This window comes from Falco biarmicus, chromosome 1 (genome assembly GCF_023638135.1).
Source record: "Falco biarmicus isolate bFalBia1 chromosome 1, bFalBia1.pri, whole genome shotgun sequence".
In the NCBI taxonomy this organism is placed as follows: Eukaryota; Metazoa; Chordata; class Aves; order Falconiformes; family Falconidae; genus Falco; species Falco biarmicus.
This window is the reverse complement of record NC_079288.1, coordinates 125,903,543-125,929,179: the sequence shown is the minus strand read 5'-3', so window position 1 is coordinate 125,929,179 and position 25,637 is coordinate 125,903,543. Positions and strand designations below refer to the sequence as shown.

At 37.2% G+C, this 25,637-nt stretch overlaps 2 long non-coding RNA genes across 2 annotated transcripts in view; one reads left to right on the top strand and one right to left on the bottom strand.

Moving 5' to 3' along the window:
- The window catches only part of LOC130143632 (uncharacterized), a 99,820-nt gene that overhangs the window by 12,168 nt on the left and 62,015 nt on the right, over nucleotides 1-25,637 (bottom strand). The window lies entirely within an intron of this gene.
- LOC130143633 (uncharacterized) lies at nucleotides 1,672-24,028 on the top strand. Its single transcript, XR_008819818.1, has 3 exons — nucleotides 1,672-2,183; nucleotides 12,967-13,081; nucleotides 20,483-24,028. It is a non-coding gene; the product is annotated as an uncharacterized LOC130143633 (long non-coding RNA).

The window sequence follows — 25,637 nt, the reverse complement described above, 5'->3', positions numbered from 1 at the left end:
CTAAGGATGGGATTTCTGTTGCTTTGCTCAAGATCCACTTTATAATAATGATGAAGTCAAGGTCTAGCAATGGCACAAAGCCTGTGCAATTAGTTGTAGTTAAAGGCTTTTTTTTTTAAATGGTGGGGAATTTATTTTGACACAAAATAACATTATTTGTATTTCATACATGTTTAACTTTGGGATAGAGCAGTTGAAATAGAAAAAGAAACAACTATTGCCTATTCAGAAGAGATTTTCCTTTAAATTGTATAATTTTTTGGATTGTATACAAATATTTTGTTTTCTATGAAGACATTTGTTATTTTGTTTAATAGAAAAGTCCAATAAAATCTAAGTGAAGCACTTATTGTTGGAACATTTCTCATGGAACAATTGATGCTATTTCTAGTGGGGAAAACTGGCAAATCACAGTTACATTTGAAATGTATATATTGTAAAATTGGATTTCAAATATTTTTTCCATGTTCCTCACTTTACATGAGTTTTGCAGTCTAAATTTTACAAATAAAACTTGTGCTAACACTTGTTATGTTTCAACGATTCTTTATCTCATTTCCTGCTTTTAATTTCAAATAAACTTTTGCAATAAGTAGTCTTTGGCAGCATTTTGCAGTAGCTAATTTGTTTCTGCAAATACTAATTGAGAGATCCCGTGGATAAAACCCACAGTAAAGAGCTGATAATATCAACTACCTGTAAAGTATTTGCTATAAAATTGTTTACAGAGAGATTTTGATGTCAACATGTTTCTTTCTGGATATTTTGCTTTACCTAGGATAATGTTTTTCTCTGATTCAGAAAGCAAGGCTAAAACTCAGAGAACATCAGAGAACATCTATGTGTAGGTGTGTTTTTCAGTCACTGATACATCAATGTGTATTTTCTATAGAAAATAATCAGTTTGGAGAAAATAAAAATAAACTGAAAATGGAAAACAATTCCTTTTCCAAAGGCACCTGAATCTGGAACAGAGCTGCTTAGATTAGGCTGAATGGGGCTGAAAATGAATATTTTATTTATCTCTAGCAAATATTACTGAATCATTGTAATGTGTGACACTATTTCAACAGTATGTGCACATTCTCTGTAACAATGTAATATATGAAATGTGTTGGAACAATGCTTGTATTCTACACAATAACAAATTACAAGTAAAGCTGAAACCCTGCCTTGTTACTACAACAGCCGACAAAGCCTTTCTTTAAAAAAAAAAATAAATAAAATAAATTAAATGTTTCCTTAAATTGTATATCTAGCAACACATGAGACCTCACATGCTTTATTTGCTTTTCACACTGTCCTTTAGGTAACGCAAATGTGTGTTGTGCATTTTTCCATTAAAGGTTGGCTTTTCCATTCCATTGCAGGAAACAGTTGTAGGAGCTAGGCACAAGAATTCAGCAAATTATTTTAAACTAGATAGTGCTGCCTTGAACACAACTGTACTTAGCATGTCTAAATATCTGAAAATTTAGAGATTCCAAATAAGACAAAAGTCCTTTCCTATAGTCTAGCCTGTTTCCATGCTCCTTCCAAAGCATCAATTGTTTCTAAAATAAGATCTTTTCAAGGACATCTAAATAATTTCCTGTCACTTCCATATCTGACCCTCACCAGTACACCAGTATGGAATTCAGTTATCAGCTGGGAAATGCAGACATACTAAACATCAGTCTGTGCTAGGAGATATTCTGCATGTTGTTAGAATGGGACAATACCAGAAATGACATAAACATTGATGGCAGAAATATGAAGCACTTAAGTTATTTACTCAGCCTGACATTTGTAATGAAATTTTTGTTTTCTGTCTGGGTTGTAAATGCAAAGCCAGACTTTTTCAGTACTTCAGCCAATGTTACAGGATCTTCCCTTACAGAGTTTGGGAGCCATTCTAGCCATAATTCTTTCCTAAACAGAAAAAAATTCACACTACAGTTGTCTCCAGATCTTTTGTAGCTCCAGTGACAACTGGTGAAGTCCAGAGGAGGTAACTATAAATGACTTTCTGTGTGAGCTGCTCTGAGCAGCTGTTGGGTTCGGGGGGGGGTTCCACTCCTGAAGGAAGAAAGAATGGCTTATGGAGGGAGAAGGAAAGAGCACTGAGGTAACTGAAGGAGAAATGGACACGTCATTAATTAAAGTTGACACTACTCACTTTGGAAAAGTGTGATCTATAAAAGGTGAGTAGATTTGATACCGAGACTACGGCTAATTGGTGACTGCTCTTGGCAAGAATAGTGTCTGTGACAGTAGACACCTCTATTTAGGCACCCAGATCACTCCCATGGTATTTTAACCAATATTGTTTTAAAAGGATGTTTTTTTGGAAAACAGTCATTATCTTTTTAATATTCACGAAGAGACATCCATCAAATCACATCGTAGCTAATTAAAACTTCAGTTCCTGGGCTATAAGGAGCTAGCTAACGGCTTTGAATCTAATATCTAATAATTTGCTTGCTGGGTCCTCACATTCACTTATTAATTCACAATGCCTATCTTTAGACTTGATCTAAGATATTTGATTTCGAAACAAAACAGATATGAATCTGAATATTGTTATGTAAAGTTGTTCAGAAATACTTACACAGTTGTCCACTAATTTTGACGCAGGTATCTATCACTCAATGAAATCAGTAGCTGCTGTATTTCACATAATTAGATGCATTAAGACAGATCATCAAAACTGTCTGAACGTGCAATCTCTTAAACTGACCTAGAAGTAGGATCCAGTCCTAAACCTGTACACCCCTTTCCTCGGAGCAAGCCAATACATTCCAGTTTTCCTTGTTTGTGTTTGTACAGGCAGAAGGCAAACCCAAAAAAGAGGGAATACGCAGAAATTGTCTTGTATAAGAAATGGTCCTGAGACATAGCATCAAATCTGTATTTTACCTAAGTGAGACAGGAATTTCAGCTGAGGTCATTTATCTAACAGAAAGTGTCTTCGCTGTAAGACTTTCTAGGTGTTCTGGTTTTACAGTACGGCTAAAAGTAAATATAGTTGTCCAACACTTGGAGAAGAATAAAAATAAAAATCTGGTTCCGTATGTGTGGTCAGAACATGCCTACAAAATTGAGTCTACTGAGGGAGGTGTTCAGCTGGGAGTCACTCTTTGAGACTGAGCTTCGGCTAAGGAAACGGCAGGCTGGAATCAGAACTGATGCTGTGGACACAAAGTCACAGGCAGAAACTGAAATGCAGGGAGAACGTACCTGCCTTTGGAGAAGGGTGGCAGTTAGTGATATCAGTTTTGCCTAAATGGGTAGTTAAGTGCCTAAAGTGGTGTATATTATCACTAAAGTACTCTTGAGGATCCTGGCTGAGTGAATATCCAGCTATACATCTATCTCCAGGTATCTTCTAACTGAAACATGGCTTCGTGGCAGTTTTATTTTGGTCATATTTTGACTTTATCTGTTCTTTTCTCAGGCACAGTATTTGTTCTGGTAAACTCTGATAAAAAGAGGTCAGCTGCATTGTTTATGTAACTTCTATTTCTGTCTTATTCATGTTCCAACACTGCCATTACACTTTGCAATACTTGAGCACAGGATTAGGAATTCATGGTTCCTGGCATTTCTCTTAAGCTTTTTGACAGTAAGAAAAAATCAAGTAGAGAGCCTGGGGGAGGTCAACAGTTTGCAACTTTGTAATTATTTTATCAATAATAGCACACCAGTTTTACTCAGATTAACATGTCACTAGCTCCATCAATCTAAAATGCAACCCCTTCTAGGTATTCCTCATCAAGTAATCAGAAAATACAAAAAAGATATATATTTATATGTACATATATGCATTTTGGCAACCTTTAGCAAAGTAACTGAAAGCCAATGGAAAGAACTTGTGTCTGCTCATTAGAGCTAACAAATTCTTTATGCTAAACTGTTCTTTGCATTAATTCATTTATAGAGTATATCTGGTGCCAATTTGACTATAGCAACTATTTTAAAACAACCTGTACACGTCAGGTTTATGTACGGATCCCATGATGGTAAATGTCTGGCCATTTCTTCATCTTTATTATAGTCACTCTTCCAATGTACCTTTGAAGTAAGTATCATTATTATTCCCCTTTTTACACAACACAGAATTTACAGATTACATACACAAAGACATTGGACTTCTGAGCTGTAGGCACTGTAACATATGGCTTTTAAAATCCCATGTAAACACTGCAGCCATTAATAAGGCAAGTCAAATGTATATCCTTAAATATAGCCTAGGAACAATTAGAATGGAATTTAGAACAGTTAGGGTGTTGAGCAGAGGTCATCCTAGCTATGGATAAGTAAGCCATACTCTTTGAACAGCCTCGATTCCACTAGAAGTTTTTTTTGTATCATCAGAAAAAAATCTACAGTTTCAGACCAGCCTCCTGGTGAATGCTTCAGTCACCGTATTTTCTGCTTCTGCTGTAGGACAAGACTCCTCTTATTCATTGTGGAAAAGGTTCTTTCTGTACATCTTACTTATCCTGGTCATAGGTAATTTAGTCTGCTTGTGTAATGAAATTCATAGGCACTTCAGCTGAATGATCCCAGAAAATTCAAAGCCACATATTTAAATAAGTAATTTATGCTGTGATCTGCTTTACTGTACCTTGCAAGTTATGGTGCCACCTGCATGTGAATTTTTCTGTATGAATGCTTTTCTGAATCTTTTAAATATTTTAAGTATTGATGATAAAGTAGTTTCTCATTTTCTGCAAAATGATGCATATTCTTTTTGTACAGTAAATAAACATTATGAAAGGTCCTGGTTACATTTGATGCTTTTTCTGAAAAAAATTTGCCTCACAACTCACTTGACTATCTTGCCTTAGCTATGGTAAATACCCAATTAATTAATTTCACTATTGTATTATGTTTCTCTGATTATCTAAACAGTATTTTCCACATTAGTTTCATACAAGCTGGGCTCTGAACAACTAGACCTTGTCTAGTTGGCTCTGAAATGAACTACAGAGCATAAAACCTGTATTTTCAAGGAAGGGACATGAATATTTGAGGGAAAAAACCCTTGAATTTGCAACTATACAGAAAAAGGTATAGATGATGCACTGAATAAAGAACTAATCTTATCAGCAAATTCTTTATACTAATTTTTTGTACAGCCTTATATTTGTTATTCCATTAACTGCATTGAAAAGAAGGTATTTCCTTAAAAAATAATGGAGACAACATAAATAAAAAAATAATTATGCACAATAAATTCTTCCAAAAGATTTAATTTGAAACTGAAAACATGTAATAATTAGTATTTCAAAAACATTGTATTCTCTGGACCAGACTAGAGATAATTTTTATAGGGAGTGGGTTGGGGATTCAAGATTTTGTGGAGTTTGCAGTATTCTCTTGTAGTGGGTTTGCATGGCAATGTTTTGGTAGCGGTGGTGGGGGTTGCAGAGGTGGCTTCTGTGAGGAGATACCAGAAAGTTCCTCTGTGTCCAGTGGAGCCAATTCCAGCTGGCTCCAAGATGGATCTGCTGACGGCCAAGGCTGAGCCCATCAGAACGGTGGTACTGCCTCTGTGACAGCATATTAAGAAGGGAAAAAAAAATAAAAATCTGCAGCAGCAGGAGAGAGGAGTAATACTATGTGAGAGCAACAGCCCTGCAGACCGCCAGGTCAGTGAGGAAGGAGGGGCAGGAGGTGTCCAGGCGCCGGAGCAGAGATTCCCCCGCAGCCTGTGGTGAAGCCCACGGTGAGGCAGGCTGTGCCCCTGCAGCCCGGGGGGGTTAATGCTGGAGCAGGTACCCGCCTGCAGCCAGGGGAGGACCCCAGGCCAGAGCAGGCAGATGCCCGAAGGAGGCTGTGACCCCCTGGGAAGCCCACAGCAGAGCAGGGTTGCTGGCAGGGCCTGTGACACCATGGGGGACCCACCCCAGAGCAGTCCGTTGCTGAAGGACCGCACCCTGTGGAAGGGACCCAGGCTGGAGCAGTGTGTGAGGAACTGCAGCTCATGAGAAGGACTGACAGTGGAGAAGTTCGTGGAGAACTGTCTCCCATGGGAGGGATCCCGTGCTGGAGCAGGCGAAGAGTTTGAGGAAGACAGAGCTGCAGAAAAATTGTGATGAAATGACTGTAACCCCTCTTCCCCATCCCCCTGCGCTGCTCAGAGGGAGGAGGTAGAGAACTGACAATTAAATTAAGCCTGGGAGGAAGGGAGGGGTGGGGGGAAGGTGGGTTTTTTTTTTCTGATTTGAATGGTAATAGATTAAACTAATTTCCCCAGGTCAAGTCTGTTTTGCCTGGGAAGGCAATTGCTGAAGCGATCTCTCCCTGCCCATATCTTGACCCACGAGCCTTTCTTTATATTTTCTTTCCCCTGTCCAGTTGAGGGCAGTGACAGAGTGGTTTTGGTGGGCACCTGGCATTCAGCCAGGCTCAAACCACCACATTTGTCAAAGCAGCACAGCACTGAAATACACCATGGAAAACAGACTGTGCCTTTTTTCACAGCTGTAAGTGGCACTGGTGTCACAATGAAGGACTGAAACTTCTTGAATGACTCCCCAGAACGTACTAACTAGGTCCACAGGTCTTCAGCTTCCATCTATATCTCAAGCCAGTGAATATCAGAGGTAGATACTGTGGGCAAATCCTATGCAACTCTATAGACTAAGGGAGGGGATCACCTTCAAAATCTGCAGAATGAAGATCCTTAAGAGGTCCCAGGTCTAGTTTTGGATATATTAAAGTTTCAGTGTCTACTGGATCTTCTGCGACATATTTTACTTAATCATCCCCTCTACTTTCCTTATGTCCTTTTTTTTCTTCCCCACAATGACTGATGACAGTCCTTTTACACATCACTAATCAGAACTGCAATTTCCTGGGATAAAAACTTTAAATTGGAGTTTGTATAAGCACAGATACTGATTAATGCTACAAAAGCTGGCATTATACGCATCTGGGAAAATGTTCTGCAGACCTGGTCTTCAAAGCAGACAGTGAGCAGAAATTAAAATAATGCTTTTTTTAAAAAAAACCAGAAAATCTTCATTGATTATTAATAGAAATGTGTGTAAAAAGCCATTATTACATTATTAGTCTAGGTTCCTATTTCTTTGCTATACTATCTCAACACTTGTCAGAGAAGATAAAGTTCTATAAAATGACAAGTAGCATCAAACAGGCCTGTAGTAATAGGACAAAGGGCAACTGCTTTAAACTGAAAGAAGGTAGATTTAGGACGCGTATTAGGAAGACGTTTTTTATGATGAGGGTGGTGAGGCACTGGCACAGGTTGCCCAGGGAAGCTGTGGGTGCCCCATCCCTGGAAATGTTGAAGGCCAGGCTGGATGGGGCTTTGAGCAACCTGGTCTGGTGGAAGGTGTCCCTGTGCCCATGGCAGGGGGCTGGATCTAGGTGATCTTTAAGGTCCCTCCAATGCAAACCATTCTATGATTCTATGATTCTGAGAGGATGAAAAGTGAGCAGTATTTACTTTCTATCCCAGCAGAATTCCGGTGCGTTAACTAAAAGCAATAAATAAAACAGAGACAACAAATCTGGTTATTTAACTATGAAACTCCTTGCTGCAGGAGGTTGTTGAAAATTCATGCAATTTCAGAAAGCAATCAGACTCACTGGACTATTATAACAGCTCTGCCTCATAAAATCTCTGAGATGCAGACTGTTGCAGGGCACAGAAATATTCCTTGAAGGCACCACTGTCCATCAGATTGTTCTTGGATTGGTTCCATGCCTGTATTACTAGCTATTGTCAGACACAGACAACTGAGCTAGGTGGAATTTGGTTTGGTCTGGTCTGGTATAGCCATATCAAAATACTGTTATTAATGAACTTGGGCTAGCAATAGCTCCCGTTGTAGGACAATATCATTGTCTTTTTTATAAACTGGGATCTGAAGTAAAAGTATGTGCAGCTTCCTCCAATATCAATGTAGATTAACAGAAGTAAACAAGTTACTTTTCATTGCAGGCTCTGTCGCTCGATCAAGGTCTCACAGCAAATCCATAGTAGCCTCAGTCTATACACTTAATCCCAGCCCAGTGCTTCAAAAATAGCTTTAACAACCTCATTGACTGCCTTTCTTGTATTGCAGATATTATGCAGATAGGTAGGGAATAAGGCCTTTTAAATGCATATAAAGCAAATTTTCTTCATTTCATTCCAAAAAAGCAAAGAATATTTAAATTCTCAGCTCCTCCAGTGGGAAAACATGTATTCCCATTTCAATGCAAATCTTTTTAATTTTGAACATGTTTTAAATGACCATCTATTTCCCCAGTTTACTAGTTATGTTTGTATCAAGTGTGAGAACGCATGGTCTTATTTACTAGCAAGTGCGCTGGAATGACATAATAGGTATTCAGCTTCTGAGGTTTATGTGAAACTTCATTGAAATGAAACTCAGTGAAACTGGAAGGGCGTAAATCCACAGATTTCAGTTTACTACATACAATACCATCAGAAATTCTAACAAGAAGTTGGAAGCATCTCTCAGTGTTAGAACTGTGCCTCACTTCTGCAACAGATGCTTGGTAACAGTATGACTCAGTATGAACAGAAAGAAAAAAACACAAACTGTGGCTTTTCTTTCCAGATAAGATGAAAGTCATACAGCAGGACTGAAGGGAAAAGGTTGGCGAGAAGGATATTGGCTGGAATTTCTAAAACAAAACCTTCCTTCATCTGCACTTCATGTCTAAAGCTTTGTATTCACCCTTGGCTTTGTTTCTAGCTGGATGGGAAACAGTTTTACAAAGCTATTTTCTCTCAAAAACAAATGAGATTTCATTAAGGGACAAAGAGGGAAAGAAAGATTAATCTGGCAATTTGCCTGATTAGCTGTGTGGAATACACTGGTCATGTTATTCTTACATTTCTCTTGTGCCTACTTTAGGTTTTGTATCTTTTACCACATATGTTTGTCATCCTCATCTTTCCTCTCTGTCAATGGAAAAAGGTTGCCATGACAACAAATTTATTTTTTTTGTACTTATTTTATACGGAACTGTTCACATAGTTATACATTGCTTTTTCTACTTCCCATTGGAAAATATCAGCAATCCATTCTTTCACACTGCCAAGTGTTATCTATAATTATTTCTAAGTAATGATTTAGTAGTTGGAAGTAGAGATACTCCGAGGACAAAATTTGACAGAGACCTTGATAAGAATGCCAGTAGAAGCGACATTCACACGGAAAGGATTATTATTTATACTGATCATGTGCTTGGCACTGATCGACTTCACAGATTGAAAAAAGCTAACAAAATAAAGCCCAACTGCCTAGTCACTAAAAGGCCTATTTTGTCCCACTTTACACACACTGAAACTAATGGAGATTTTATAGTTTATTGCTGATCCTCTGTACTGCATTTATTTAGAGTCCACTTCACTGAAAAGTTTCCTAGCATAAGCAGCAAAGCTAAATAGAAACACAGAAATTAATATTCTGGCTGACAGAGAAGATCTGTCAAGTAGTAGCTTCCCAGTGAAATGAAAATAGTTTTCCTTGCCACAGCAGCTCTGTATTTCATTTTAACTGGCATAATTATTTTCAATATAAATGGTCATTTTATTTTTCATAGAAATATTCAAATTCAATTAAGAGAGCATTAAAGGCTGTATTAAAATTTCCCCATTATGATTTTTTTCATACTATGAGGATATTGGGCAAAATACAAGAATAATAAAGCAAGATCAAGGCCAAACTGAACATTTTTGTTTAGCATAGAAAGTTTGCAACAAGATAATTAAGCAAACTGAAAATTATGATAGAATATAGGTTCTCACACTGGGCTAAGTGATCATTAGGATACATTTTTAAAGATAATTGAAGTTTCACAGACAACAATTCACCAGGGAAATTACCAAAAAGATTGAAAAGTTACAGAAAAGTAGCTGCTACTCTATTGATATACCTTACAAAAAGGTCTAGGAGAAAAAAAATTTCTGTTCAACTACTTGGTTGAAATTCATTAACCTGTTGAATGTTGTGATATGAAACACAATATTGGTTCAAGGGTCTTAGCTATTTTTCTTGTTTTGAAAATACACTTTTCAAAGACAAAGGATTGCAATAACTATTGGCAAAACTTTGCTTTCTTCTAGTATTAAACTTTAGTTTATTCTAGTATTTTTAGAAACAGGCTAAATTTAATATTTTTCTTAACATTGTTGTTTGATGGAAAACAGATTTTGACAATACCAAAATTATTTCCTAACATATCCTTTCTCCATGGAAACTTAGAGCTGTTGAAAAACAAAATCTTTATTTTGTTAAAAATAAATATATTCTGGCAAAATTTCAAAGTATTTTTGTGTATACATGCTATTGTACTGACCACTAAAAGATGTAGTTTGATTTCTTCATTTCCCATTCTCCTTTATCCACCAAGTACTGCTCTCAGACAATTAAATTACTTTACAAGAGAAAACCACAGTAAATCAAAAGACAGTCTTACTAGAGAGCCCAACGTTTAGAGAAAAAAGGACAAATACATTTTCTATCAAATACTAAACAGAAATTATATGAGAAACGTTTGATTTCTCTATTTCCTCCAGAAAGTTGAAATTTTGTTCTCATTAATGTAAATAACAGAGAAAGCCTCTTTTCCAAGAAGTTTTAGTTATTTCATAATTTTCTTATTCTGTTAATGAACAACAAAAAGTGATGGTTTTACGTTTATATACTGAAGACCATATATTACTTGCAGTGCTGTTAACATTTCTTTCTGGAGATCCACATGGTGGATCATACCTACTGGTAATGCAGCTGATACTGGGACTTGGATCAGTGCTACCCAGAAAAGTTCTGACAGAAGAAAGACAACTTTTTTTCTGGCTGCGGAGTATTAACCTAGACACTGGAGTCCAAAATTCTCTGTTGATATTTAGCAGCTTTTCTGCTGCCTATATATTAACAATAGCCAAACATTTTTACTTGATCTATGCTCAGTTAAGAAAGTAGAGCTTTCTTTCTGGAAAAGGATGGAACATTCTGGATAATACAAACAACCTTCATTCATGTATTTATGAGTACAAGTTCAATCTGCAGGTATTTTGTTACATTCCTAAGTATGTGGACGGTTGAGCGAGGTGATTCTTACCCTCTCCTCTGCTCTCATGAGACCCCGCCTGGACTACTGCATTCAGCCCTGGGGCCCCCAACCTAAGAAGGACACGGACCTGCGGGAGCAAGCCCAGAGGAGGCCACAAAGATGAACAGCGGGCTGGAGCACCTCTCCTATGAAGACAGTCTGAGAGAGTTGGGGTTGTTCAGCCTGGAGAAGAGGAGACGCCAGGGACACCTTACAGCAGCCTTCCAGTACCTAAAGGAGGCCTACAAGAAAGCTGGAGAGGGACTTTTTACAAGGACATGTAGTGATAGAAGAAGGGGTAATGGCTTTAAGCTGAAAGAGGGTACATTTAGATTGGATGTTCAGAAGTAATTCTTTACTGTGAGGGTGGTAGGACACAGGAATGGATTGCCCAGAGAACTCCATGTGGATGCCCCATCCCTGGAAGTGTTCCAGGCCAGGCTGGATGGGGCTTTGAGCAACCTGGTCTAGCGGAAGGTGTCCCTGCCCATGGCAGGGGGCTTGGAACTAGGTGATCTTTAAGGTCCCTTCCAAACTAAGCCATTCTATGATTATACACTTCTATGATTCAATATTATATTGAATATATTATTATATAAATATTATATAAAATATTATATTACTGATAAATATTTCCAATGTGCATGGCATGCTCGAATGTTCATGAAATGTAGAAAGAATGCACCATGACAGTTCAGTGGGAGGTACAGGTGCTATTTTTTCTGCTTAAAGACCTTCTGTCAGTAAGTCAGAAAGCAGAAAAAAACCACTTTGAGATTCAGGTATCAGTCACATTTACTAGGAAAAATTTATAGCAAGTAGCTGTATCTCAAATTTCATCCAGTTCCTAATTTGTTGTTAGTATAAATATTATGCTGTGTTCGCTAAGTGTTTGGAAATTTGCTGAACCATTTAAATAAATGAATAATATATTTAATTTTGTTTCTAAACATGTCTAAGAATTCTCCTCGGTGTATTCCAGAAACAAAATAATACAGAAAAATAGCATGAGAGGATATGAAACAAAATTTCACATAAATTAGCTGACCCGTGAAGCCATTGCCTCAGATTACTGAACTACTTTGGGCCAATGACGAGTCAACACAGTGTGGCAAAGCAAAAGCAGAGAAGACCCTCCCCAATAGTGGCAAGCCCAGTGTTTGTGGCATTTGCTACAATGCAGGAACCCAGTGTTTTACCAGCATCACTGGAGTCTTATGGACAATTAGGAAGTGTAAGCTGTGTCTTTTTTTCCACAGATTTGGCTAGAAATTGTAGTCTGGATCTAAGAAACACTTTTCCAAAGAAAACGTTCTTCCAGAAAGGGTTTTTTTTTGCCAAAATAACATTTTCAGGGGAAAAATATGAACATGTTCCCGAACAGTTTTAGAGATGATTCATGGCGACAAGCTGCACTTATACTGCAAGACAAAGATGAGCCTCTTTAGTTAATTTGAATTGCTTAAGCAGCTGAAGTAGCAGACTGAAGGTTGAAGAGTTTTATTTCAGAAACGTTTAGAGACTGACATAATATTTCTTGCCATCATGATTCAGTTTTGAGTGACAGTCACTAATAAGACACAGGATTATCTTCCTTGTGGATTGTTCTACCATATACAGCCTGTGAGAGTGAACTGTTGGGAGTCTGACAAAGTATATAAAAATGAAAAAACCCAGGACCAGCCACGTAACTTCTTTAACAACTGAAAAGCGGTATGAGATAAAGAGTTGAAAAAAACCCTTTAACTTGGCCTCTTAACTTTGCCAAGAACTCATTAACTGGAATAAATTGCTCAGCAATCTTCTTCCTGAGTGAAATAAAACTTTTATAGTATTGCAACAATACGTATCTAATCTTAACTTAGCCGTTTCCTATTGTAGTTTTGTCTCGCCTTTACACCACAAAGTTCAAGCATCAGAGGTGTCAGAGAAGGATTTGACTTCCTCCTGTACAGAGTGGCCATTTTGATATGGTAGAGAAGAAAAAGGAAATAAGGTAAGTTTAATAAAGGACTACTGGTTGGTCTTTGGCACAGGGTCCAGGCAGACTCCATGACACCTCAGTTCTTGCCGTAGGTTAGTTAAACTTCTCCAGTAAAAGACCTCATCATAGAACTGGAACTGGGTCAAACCTAATATGTCAGATTTCCTAGTCAGTTAATAATATCCTTTTAGTAATGCATCTCTTTGCTTTTTGAAACCCCACAAACGTCTGTCATTTGAATTGACATGTGAAAATGTGCCTTGCTGCCTAATTTCATCAATATTCCTTGATCTTGTATTGGAATATATAGTGAATTATCTACCCTCCGCTTTTAACTTTTTATTTTGTTTTTGTGATTGCTGCTGGGCTCTAACCTGATGTTTCCATACAATTCTCTCTCATAGCTTCAAGTTTTTTTTCCTGACAGCGGCTATCAATATTTTTTTAATGCATACTGATTTACATTTAACTATATTGAATTTCATCTGCCTTTTTACTTCTCTTCATAATTTCAAAGCTTAGCAAAATTCTTTGCACTATACCTATCTTTTTGTTTCCCTTTTATTTCAGCAAATTGATTTACTTAAAACAGCAAACTTTGCTTACTTGTTACTTTCTATTCCATATACATTTTAAGTACATTGTCCCCAGAAGTTGATGTCTGTGGAATCATAAACCCTCGAGTTTTGATGTCTTTTTCTTTCTTTCTTTTTTTTTTTTTTTTTTGAATTTCCTTCATGTACTCAACTTCTAAAATGCTGTTCTGTCCAAAATGTTCAGTTTCCTTTCCTCTCATTCTCTGTTTGATCTTCAAAACTGGATCAGTTCTACATAACTGGTTCATACTTGAGCTTGACTTCACTACGTGCTTTCAGCTGATCTTGTCTTCACATTCTCTAGCTTCTAGGTCCTTATCTCATGGCCTTTTTTCCTACACCTCTGTAAATATATCCTTGCAGTGATCTACCTGCTGCCACCTGAGCGCTCTTGCATCCTTTCCTTCCCTACCTCCTTTTCTTTTGCTGTACCACTTTTCTCCCTCTTCCACTCCGTCACTATGTATTAGTTATACCAGTTCAATTAATCCTATAATGTTTTTTTTTTTAAATCAATACCTAGCAGTAGAAACTGAACAGAAACAGGATACTCTGTGTAAGAGGGCAACTTGAAAGATATTACCAACATCAGTGAAAACAATGTAGCACTTGATGAAAAGCCATGTTGCTTAATAATGTGATGGGCCAGGGGAAAGGAGTAAAATCGTACCAACATGATAACTAAACTGTGTTAGGGAATGGGAAGGTTAATGAAAAAATTTGGCCTGGGAACTGATATTTCAGGGCTACTGAACAATGTTCAAATACATGCCAATGACCCTCAAATCCCTTTACACTCTGTGTATAATTTCTTTACGTATTCTTAACTTGGCTTTCATGAACCTGAGGGTATGAACAAGATTACCAAGCCATACATAAATAAACAGCACTTATTTAGCATAGTCACTTAATCATTGTTGAACAAACTCCACAAATCTTTTAAACATATGAAATCCTCCAAGGCATTTTATTCTGGCACAGAGATATATTGTCAGGCTTTCTGATAAGTCTTTGACAGTGGGGTGGAATTTTGGCATCGCTCAAGGTAATGGCAGACTTCCCACTGGTTTCTAAAATCCAATTAATAATGTATATTGTAAATATAAATACATACATATATACACACACAGAGTTCAGAAACTGATTTTTGTTTTATATAATTTTGAGTAAAAATAATAATTTCTGTTGGGTGATATTGTAACTGATTTCTTATTTCATCTAGCTACTGGGACATAACAGAATGGCATGTATGCATTCTAAATACTAAAAATTGTGACCTCTAATGAGATTGCCCATATAATTTTTTTTGGAACATTGTTCTTGAAGCAATACATAAGTTTTAGATGAACACTTTTGACATACTGTAAATTCCGCGATGATGAACCAACTTTATAGTATTTATTATTAGGGTTTCCTTTGCCGTGATGGATTTCATATGTATTTGGTGTGAAATCTAAATTGAAAACTGAAATTTGAAAACACTCCACTGAATTTCAGAATATTATAAACACATTAGAGCTAATATTGGGTGAATGAGGAGAAATAAATAGTCTGAACTCACCAGCTGTGATTTTGATAACTCAGTGAGCAGGCCAGCAATTCAGCTGGTATAAATCAGCAAAACCCCATGGTAATCTAGGCTGCTAATCTCTGTTAAAGATTTGATCTCCATTTTCTTCTTCTTCCTCCATCTCATACAGAATGAATTTCAAAGCACACGATTAAACATAATTTCTTGTATATTTTATTTTCATTACGCTTGAATAATTTACTGGATGAACTAGCTATGTCATAAAGACTTTTAATGATCAGAAAAGTGTGTATGATTTAGTAGCGTTAATTGGGATATGGAAATTCTTCTATGTGCAGTCAGGTTATCTTTCCAAGATAGAAACATCTAAATTTAGCTTACAGTATAATTATTTTTATAAAATTTTAGAATAGATTTCCTATTTCTCCAATATAGCCTGAAGCTGAACGTGAGAAAAGCAATACCAGCTAATAAGCTATTTCCAAGCACAAATAGATGTATCTCTAGATTATACAACCTCTTCCAGACCAACATCAAACCCACTATAAAACACCCAGACATATCCAGTATGAGTAGCTCAAAGATCATTCACATTTAGAAAAATGTTGGCCCATATTTTTGATAGAGTATGACAATTAAAGCACATTTTTCCCAATGTTAATCTGTTTTTAATGTAACATTCACAAAAGGTCCATTTTACTTTCCTCTGATCTTACTCATAGAAACATTATTAACAATCTTGCTTTACCCATTTTAACTGTTATTCTAGAGAAACTGTTTGTGATCAGGAATTATGTACAACAAATAAAATGCTATATAAATAATAAAAATTAGATCATACAATGTATAAATGACAGGAATGTTTATGAAGCCTACATATTTTAGAGTTGCAATATAAAATCTCAGTGGTCACAAAGCCACTTTAAAGATTTTCATAAAATCTGGATCCATCAAACTATTCTTAGGGTGAAGCACATTAATATAATTTTTTCCATGCAATTTTCCCTACTGTAGCAGCATGTTACATGAGTACATGACACAAATGGTCAGGATGACAATTTCTTACACACACTGCACTCAAGTTTTCCTGTGTTAAGAAATTAATTTCTGAAAATGGGAAGTAGATGTATTCTAATGAGAAGCACCTCAGAAATACAAAATTAAAAGTTCTACTTATATTGCTCTCAGCTACTGCAATTTATTTCAAAGCATCTGTCATGATTTAAACTCCAGTTGAATCTAACTTTTGTAAAACCCAAGGACAAAAAAAAAGCTAAGCTTATTATTGCTGTCACTAAAATACATGGGAACATTTCCTATTCAGTTTTAGTGGGTAAATCATTAATTAAATGTATTTACTGAGATATGTATCTAGCTTTATATTACAATGATAAGATAAAAAGCAAGATTCACTCAAAAGCTTTAGGATTGCAAATTATTAAATTATTTTGAGTGTCTAAAAACATAGAGTCGGTGTTGCAAATGCTGAAGGTTAAGGAGCCAGGAACGTACTGGAGGTATTTGGACAATGCCCTTAATACAATGTTTTAACTTTCAGTCAGCCCTGAATTGGTCAGGCAGTTGGACTACATGATCACTGTTGGTCCCTTCCAACAGAAATACTCTGTTCTGTTCTGTTCTGTTGTGTTCCGTTCCATTCCATTTCATTAAAGAACGCCAAGAGAACTGTGTGTCTCATGAAGCAGTAATGATCACATTACAGAGGAACAAATCCCTTTTTGTTTTAGACATTGTTCCCCTAAAATGCAACATCGTCTGAAAAGCTGCAAGTACTGGTTGGTAATGGTTGCAGTCTGCCACTTGAAGGCAACAAAGGCAGAGTTTGGAGGTCAAAGAGGTAGACGAAGTACAAAACATGGCAATTTACTATGACAAGCAGTTGTCAGCCATTTTTTGTATTTTATTCCATGTCAAATGACACTATAGTGCTCTCAGTAAGAAAAAAAATGTTACAACTCAAGCCAGCAGACCTCAAATCGCAGTGGTCCACTTACACATCTACTTAAGGAACCACTGTCCTACACTGCCTATTTAAGCCAATAAAAAGATTGCCAAGAGATTGAGAGTTCCTAATAAGACCCGAACTCCCTAAAAGATCAGATAAATAGGGCTTATCGTTTATAGATAACAAGTTCAAACATAGTATTACTCTTGATTACTACAGCATGTTCAATATTAAAACACGGAACTAAGAAGAGTAGGTAAAAGTCAGTGTTGATTTTACACCACAATGTAAGGATAGCGCTAGTTTCATTAGGAGGTTTAGGAAGTCTTTTTTTGTAATACCAGTTCAGGACACCTTTTTTCCCCATTAATTACAATAGCTAACTCCCATTTGAACTGGTAAAAAAAATAAAGCGCAATTTGAGAATGTTTTTTTAATTAAGATCTTGAAGCTTTACAGTGTTAAAAGCATTAGTTTTTTTTACTTTTAGTTAATTTTCTTGATTCTTTATCAAGTTTATAATAATACGTCTGAAGAGGATTTTGGCAATTTATATGAAAAACATTATAGTGGCAGGAAAATTTTTATTTGTGACTCCATGAATTTAAATTTTTTAAAAAATAAATTTGAGTATTATAAAACTGAATCCTAGCTCATTTTCCATGCTTTTCATTTTTATAGATTTGTATCAAGCTACCTCAGTAGCTTCTTTTTGAGAATATTTAGAATATTAATAACTTATTGAAAGGGAGAAACCACTAACAAATGTCAAACAGATATTGGATAAATGTTACACTGAAATTAAACATGGTTTTTGTTATTGGCTATCTTTCTTTGTTTCACTTTGTCATTTGTTTGTTCTGTGTTTGTCATTACATTTGATTTTTACACCAACATACAGGGCAGAAATTTCCCGATTTTTGCTTTATAAAGCTATCAAAGTCCATAATGATACCATAGAACTATCTACATTACATTACTGCTCTTATGAAATCGTGTTGTGCTCTTCCAGAATGAAAAGGAGGGTTGCAAACTGCTTACACTGGAGTATGAATCGCTTACCTTCAGTTATAGAGTGTGCATGGAAGTTACAAGAAATAAAATTTTAATTTCTTTATCCTATTTATTATGACAAGATGTAACTTTATGCACAATAGCTTAATATTGTAATACTTCACAAAACTAGGTAGATTTATGACCGTGGTCCAGGTGGCCCTTATATTCAAACACACAAATTTTATCAGCGGAATTCTTAAAATTACTAACATGGTTAAAGTTTATCACAGCACAAATACTTTGCTAGGTCAGTGCTTACATGATGCTTATGTTGTGAACCACTCCTTTGTCTCACACAGAGATCCTAAATCGCCTAATCTAGAAGTACAGCTTCACTTCAGCAAATGATAAATAAGATATATAACCTGGCCACTGTAGGAAATTAATTTCATTCACTGTGTCTGGTGAGAGGTTACAATGTAGGGTGGCTATAAAGAAAATAGATATATCTGGTTTTGACAAGTAAAATAGAATGGCCAAAGAAGAAAATAACACAGCTTGTGCCAATAAGTAAAGTAAATACAGTGCTGCTTCAGATAACTCACAATGCTAATTTAAAATCATTATGATTTTTCTAGCTGCCCAGAAACTATCATGCTATATTAGATTTATAATCTCTATATAAATATAAGAACATTTATCATAGACACAGCCTTAAATCTCAGTATTTTCATAAATATTTCAAATTCTCCAGAGAAAATAAACAGGCTATGAATTATCCTTCTAAAGGTTGACAAGATTTCGAAGAAAAGAAAATGTTAATTAGTAAATAATAAAGTTCTTTTGACAATCTAGCCTACTGATAAAACAAAAGTTTTATAGTTTACATCACTTTTAAGATACAGTTAAAAGATTTATGACTGCAGCTGATTTCCAGGAGAAGCCACTCTTTCACCAGAAATGTAGCATTTATTGTTTCATAGTAAATTTCTATAAACCCAAAATAATTCTGCTTTTCAAACAATCTAAGGTTTGATGTTAATAAGATTTCTGTATCTTAAACCATCAAAACACGTAAATTATAATATAAATAAAGAAATGTACATGTATAAAGCTTTTCATGTATCTTTCCTACATTGATTCTCATTGGCTTTACCAGCATCTATTGCATATAAATCATATAGCTTTTTCCACTACATATCTGTTTTGGTGAGAGGGCTCCTTATTTTTAATTAATTCAGTTGCTTTTCTTAGAATGAGTCCTGTATCAGGAATGGATAATTCTCACTGCTACTGGAGTTAAAAAAGCATAGCTGTGATTTTTTTAAACCAAAAGGTGTATATCATATTCATCATAATTCTATTTTGTGCTTGTTTGTCTATGCCCTTTACATTCACACCGGGTTCTATTCACACCTGTCCTGTTTTCCACATATGTACATTAGTCTCAAAAACTAAAGATGGGAGAAAGTTATTGATTTATTAGTTCTAAATAAGCAGAACTGCAAAGTGACTGAGCTACCAATCAAAATGTTACTACTTAAAATTAGCTCTATTTCAGTATAATATTAGTTATTACATAATGCTTCCTTCTGACTTACATATTCATATGCAACTGGATAATTCTCCTAGCATATCATAGACTTAGATATGCATTTATGTTAATATCTCAAATTAGATAGACTATGTGCAGCCAGAAAAAAAAGTTCCCATGTACAGAAATTGCAAAATTTGTACAAATCTACATGAAGATCAGTTTTTTCTTCGGATGTCTTATTTCTTTGAAAGTTATGAATTATTTTTCCCTTTTAACTTAGCTAAACTCTTTAATACTTTCTGAATCTGCCTCAAAATGTCACTTATAAAATATTTTATACGATATTTTGTAGGACAGAATATGTAGTGACAATTATCTGTATTTGGAAGGTTCACATTATTGTTGTAATATTTTTGCAGCATACTATGACTGGAACAAAATCCAGGAGAATTATGGAATAAAATTTTCTTCCAGTGTTATGTCTCTTTGTTCCTGGCTGCTGCTAAAACTCTGTTTCTGTTTCTGCAATCTGAATTTGTAGCAAGAATTTCATCTGAAGTGACCTTTGGCAGGCTTCCTCTAGCACTGAACCATATGCATATGGGTCATCCTGCATTGGAGGAAGTAATTTCCTATAGGAAAGTTGTAAACTTGGGATATTGTCTTCCAGAAATATGTGAAAATATATATTTTTTTGTTTGTATTTGGCTTTCTGTCATTCCCATGAGCTTGTCCAATACTGCACTGTATTTTAGAAATTCTGATACAAATTCTTTCCGTTCCACAGGAAGCCATAGCTTTCCACTTCATCCAGCTGTTGCTTCATTTGATCACACCTTATACAGAGAATGTTACTGGGCTCTCATTTTCCAACACAGAAGAAAACTTCTCGTTGTTTTATTAAACTCACAAATTTGAGAACTTTTTTATAAATTCATAGGAGAACTGTGGAACAAGATGTGACTACTTTAGTAGTAATATACGTCTAAATTTGGAAGGTTATTTGTGAAGAGACAAAGTAATGAGGAAAGTTTTCCAGTTCATGAAAGGCACTCAGCAGGAAACACAGTGCTGGGAATATGCAGTGTTTTCATTATATGAAACTAAAGGAATCTGAAACACTGGGACTTTTTTCCTCAAAATCAGTGGATACCGAATTGTTTCTGATAAAACATTGCTTATGTTAGGAGTTTCCTAGCAGATGTTTTTCAGATTTCCTACACCTTGCTTATTTGTGCCTCTGTATCTTGCATCTGTATCCCTGGCTTCAAGATATCAGCAGTTCGCACTGTATATTTAGAATAGCCACAGAAACAATTTTCATGCCATCAGTGACGTCAAGGCTTCCTCAAATTGCAGCTCATCAGCAAATCTGGATGGAAATTTTCTAAGGAAACACAGTTTGAGTGGAAAATTCCAGTTCATCACACCTCAATATGGTTTCTAAAAATTAACAAGATTCAATGAACCACAGACAGCTCACCTTCCAGTTTACTGGAAATGCTATATATCCCGGTTGGTGACTCACAGAATCACAGAATGGTTGACATTGGAAAGGACCTCTGGAGGTCACTTGGTCCAAACCTCCTGCTCAAGCAGGGCTACCTACAGCTGGTTCCCAGGACAATGTCCAGATGGCTTCTGAATATCTCCAAGGAAGAAGACTCCACAACCTCTCTGGGAAACCTGTGCCAGTGCTGTCACCCTCACAGTAAAAACTGTTCTCTGATATGCAGACAAAATCTGCTGTGTTCCAGTTTGTGCTTTTCATCTCCTGTCCTGTCACTGGGAGCCACTGCGAACAGACTGGCTCCATCTACTTTACACCCTCCCTTCATTTATATACTTTGAGGTGATCCCCCTGAGCATTCTCTTCTCCAGGATGAACAGTCCCGGCTCTCTCAGCCTTTCCTCACAGAAGAGATGCCCTTATCTTAGCGCCATTTCAATGGACTCTCTCCAGTATGTCTGTCCTGGTTTCAGCTGGGACAGAGTTAATTTTTTTTCTTAGTAGCTTGTACAGTGCTGTGCTTTGGACTTAGTTTGAGAATAATGTTGATAACGCACTGATGTTTTAGTCATTGCTAGTAGTGCATACTATAAATTAAGAACTTTTCAGTTTCCCATGTTCTGCCAGTGAGCAGGTGCACAAGAAGCTGGGAGGGAGCACAGCTGGGACAGAGCTGAACTAGTCAAAGGGACATTCTATACTATAGATCATCATTCTGAGTAAGAATATGTAAGAACTTACACAACAAACCAAAAAAAAAAAAAAAAAGAAAGTTTATGAGCTTTGGAACAAGGGGCAGGAAACTCATGAGGACTATAAGGATGTCCTGAGGTTGTGCAGGGAGAAAATTAGAAGGGTCAAAGCCTAACCAGAACTTAATCAATAAAAAATGTTTCTACAAATACTTTAGCAACAAAAGGAGAGCTAAGAAGAATCTCTTAGCTTTTATTGGATGCTGGAGAAAACAGTGACAAAGGGTGAGGAAAAGGCTGAGGTACTTAATTCCTTCACCTCAGTCTTTAATAGTGAAAGCAGTTGTTCTCTGGGTACTCAGCCCCCTGAGCTGGAAGGCAGGAACGAGGAGCAGAATGAATCCCCCATAATCCAAGGGGAAATGGTCACACCACTTAGATACGCAAGTCTATGGGACTGAACGGGATCCACCTGAGGGTAATGAGGAAGCTGGCAGGAGTGCTCAGCGAGCCCCTTCCATCGTTTATCAGCAGCCCTGGCTAACCGGGGAGGTACCAGCTGACTGGAGGCTAGCAAGTGAGATGCCCATCTACAAGAAGGGCAGGAAGGAGGATCCAGAAAACTACATGCCTGTCAGACTGACCTCACTGCTGGGGAGAAACTGGCTGCTCATGGCTTGAATGGGTGTACACTTCGCTGGGTAAAGAAACTGGCTGGCTGGCCAAGCCAAAGGCATGGTACTAAATGGAGTTAAATCCAGTTGGCAGCTGGTCACAAGTGGCATTCCCCATGGCTCAGTATTGGGGCTGGTTTTGTTTAACATCTGTGTCAGTGGTCTGGAGGAGAGGATTGAGTGCACCTTCAGTAAGTTTGCAGATGACACCAAGCTGGGGGGCAGTGTTGGTCTGATAGAGGGTAGGAGTGATCTGCAGAGGGATTTGGACAGGCTGGATTGATGGGCTGAGGTCAGTTGTATGAGGTTCAACAAGGCTCAGTGCTGGGTCCTGCAACAGTACCATGCAATGCTACAGGCTTGGGGAAGAGTGGCTGGAAAGCTGCCTGGTGGAAAACGACGCAGGGGTCTTGGTTGACAGCCTGCTGAATATGAGGCAGCAGTGTGCCCAGGTGGCCGAGAAGGCCAGCAGCGTCCTGGCTTGTATCCTCTAGTGTGGCCAGCAGGACAAGGGAAGTGATTGTCCCTGCTGCAGCTGCACCTTGAATACTGTGTTAAGTTTTGGGCCTCTCACTACAAGAAATACATTGAGGTGCTGGGGCACATTGAAAGAAGAGCAATGCAGGTGGAGAACAAGTCTTACGAGGAATGGCTGAGGGAACTGGAGTTGTTTAGTCTGGAGAAAAGGAGGCTCAGGGGAGACTATCACTCTCTACAATTACCTGAAAGGAGGTTGTAGCGAGGTGGGTGTTGGTCTCTTTTCCCTAATAACAAGTGATAGGATGAGAGGAAATGGCCTCAAGTTGTGCCAAGGGATGTTTAGACTGGATATTAGGAGAAACATCTTCCCCTAAAGGGTTGTATGGCATTGGAACAGGCTGCCCAGGGAAGTGGTTGAGTCACCATTCCTGGAGGTATTTAAAAGATTTGTAATGTGGTATTTAAGGACATGATTTACTGGTGGACTTGGCAGTGTTAAGTTTATGGTGGGACTCAATGATCTCAAAGGTCTTTTCCAACGTAATGATTGTATGATTCTTTCACTTAAAACTTATAAGAATTTATACAATAAAAAATATAACAAAGCGTCATTGTTGAACCATGAAGTTAGAACAAGAGAAACCATGTATTCATTATTTGAATTTCTAATATTAAGACATTATTTTAAAAGAATTATTTCCTGAGGAATAGTCCTTTAATGGTTTATAACTAACGTTTTTTAAATAAAACTACTGAAAATGGATTATATGCTTTTGGACATGAGATACAGTTTTAAACATAGCAGACCCAAATCATCTGTCCAACAACACAGAAACAAGAATTCTGACTTCTGGTACTTGAGAAATTACAGAGGGTATAATAAAACTAAGAGATGAAAGCTTGAACTGGTTTCATAGCAACTCCAGTAGGTAAGTTTACAATTTCTTTTTAGTACTGTGTTAGACTGAAAAGTCTTAAAGATAGACAATCTGTTCAGAGTTCTGCAAGAATCAGATGCTTGAACAACAAAGTGTGAATGTTTTAAGAAAAATGATACTGAACTAGATCTAGTCGCTCTGAGCAGACAAGTAGTATTTATGTTGGGAGGAAATCCAGCAGAAAAAATTAAAGTCAGCATGAAAAAGAATTCTTGAGCTACTAGGGAAAAGAGATGGGAGTGGGGGGGGTGGGGGGGTGGGTGAGGGTGGGTGTGAGTGTGTGTGTCTATGTGTCTTCACCATCTCTGGCCCCCCTGGGTCTCATTACCTAAATTCATCACAGGAATTTTAAGCACATTGCTGTGGAGTAACCCATTGCACAACGTTTATATTCCACCAGAAGTTGAATAGAAGGATGACAGATCTATTTTGCATTCTGTTAAAACTCTGAAAATGGAAACTTAACTGAATTTGCTTTTGTTGTATGATTACAGCAGGTATTTTACTGCTGCAGTGATGCAAACCAACTCATTTCAGAGTCTGCTTGCATAGCTGACTTCTATGTGAGATACCTGTGCTATCTCTCAGCTGATTAGCTGGAGCGCAAGTAGCAGCGTAGCTGTTGCAGCTCAGCATGCAGATGTGCCTGAGCCAGCTTACTTTTGACCCTGTTTTGAGGCCTGTGTGGGATTCAGACTATCACATATTGCCTAAATCATCCTGACATTGGTGGAAACAGAAGAAAAACTCGCAAGGATCTACTGGGAGCCTAAAGTTTATTTTGAAAAGCAGTGTAGGTCATGGTTGTTGGTGCCAGGCCAGCTCTATTGTACTTCGTGCCAGTGCCAATGATTCATAACTGTTTGTCCAACAAATATTAATCTATGAACACACAAAGATTACCTCAATGAGTTTAAATTAAACTATGAAACACAGAATACAATTTAATCTAATCTATAACTCTGTATTTTTGTTACCACCTGTAGTTAGATACTATAACAACTCTTCTAACACAAGCTTTGAGAAATCAAAAAGAATCTAAGTTTTGCTAGTAAAACTCTGGAGTCCCTTTCAGGCAAAACTTCTTAAATACCTAGCAAAGAGAGGAGACAAATGTATGACTAGAAAATATGTGGCAACTGTCAGTTTGTTAGACATTGTAAGGACAATAAATAAAACCCACCCTTCCCTTAATAAGACCAGTGACTAAAAGAGTAAAATCACACTAAAAACCAGTTTGAGTAAGTTACTAGGAAGGTGTATGTGAGTAGGAATTCCAAATATAATCAAAGAAAAACTGTTTATAATACCACTAAAAGAAATGGGAGTAGTAAATCCAGCTCTCACTGGGAGTAATATGTTCAGTCTCTCTCACTAGGTTGTAGTGAGAGACACGTCACAAAAGAGCACGAAAAAATGAAAAGGTGAGGAGCCACCACGGAGCTTCAGATACTGCCTTGTTATTGTAGCCCAGGTGAGACATGCTCAGCATTACCAGTAAATTTGGATGCGTGTGACCACGTCTCTCTTTCCCAAATTGCTGCCGGGGCCCTGAGGGCCCCCCTATGCCCTGCCGTCCCTGCCTGCCCCCCTCCAGCACCATCCGTCCCTGCCCCAGTGGCTGCAGCAAGGCGAGCCCCCTGCTCCC